General features: G+C 48.5%; 1 pseudogene; it reads right to left on the bottom strand.

Annotated features, from left to right (window-relative positions):
- Positions 1-408: 408 nt before the first annotated feature.
- LOC144111546 (U2 spliceosomal RNA) lies at positions 409-547 on the bottom strand (annotated as a pseudogene).
- Positions 548-819: the final 272 nt, after the last annotated feature.

The following is an 819-nucleotide window of genomic DNA, read 5'->3' as shown; positions in this document are numbered from 1 at the left end:
TCTGGCTGCCTTTAATCAAGGGGAGACAACTGCAAGCGACTGGAATCACAGGCGAGGGGCGCAAGACGTACGCGCCTACGCGCAGCGTTGTCTCAACACCAGGGGCCTCAAAGGAAGGTGTCGAAGCGCTGCTAGCGTCAGTAGAAAGGCGGCGGATTCCTGGTCCATTTAACGGAAATTCAGGAATGCAATCTGGGGTATATATTACAACAAAGGGTACGGTGCACACAGAGAAAAGGACGAGAAGGTAACACTAGGGCTGTCTGTCTGTGTGTTACTGCCAGGAAGAAAGAAAAGGAAAGTGCACAGGCCTGCCCACTGGCTCAAGCCGAGCGACAATCGCTACCACGTGCAGATAGTAGTAGAGTTGAAAGATGGGATATAAAGACAAGATAGTAAAGACGCGCTAAAGACAGGGCCGATCCCGGACGTAGTGCAATACCGGGCCAACCAGTGGCGGGAGTGAAGCAAACTTCAAACTCTCCGCAACATTTCCAAAAATAAGTCCAATTGGACCCGTAACAGATACTCTACAGGGTCCGGACATACAACAAGGGTAGACTCGCGACTGAATTATTTGACAGAAAAAACACGTTTTATACCCTCAAAAATGCCTTATCTACGACCACGTGCAGTTAAAAAATCTTCCTTCTTTTTCATACAAACTAATTGAAGAGTACCTCACACAGTCATCGCCACCTTTTCCTATGAAAAATGGTTTTGCAAGTTCACGTGGGACCTGATCATTGCTTCTCCTCAATTTTTTTTTCAGCAAAGGCAGGCACGACTTGTCGCGTGTAGCCTTGGGGCATGCGCCGC

The sequence above is a fragment of the Amblyomma americanum genome, chromosome 11, assembly GCF_052857255.1.
Source record: "Amblyomma americanum isolate KBUSLIRL-KWMA chromosome 11, ASM5285725v1, whole genome shotgun sequence".
In the NCBI taxonomy this organism is placed as follows: domain Eukaryota; kingdom Metazoa; phylum Arthropoda; class Arachnida; order Ixodida; family Ixodidae; genus Amblyomma; species Amblyomma americanum.
Note: the sequence above shows the minus strand (reverse complement) of the source record. Positions and strands in the feature narration are given on the sequence as shown.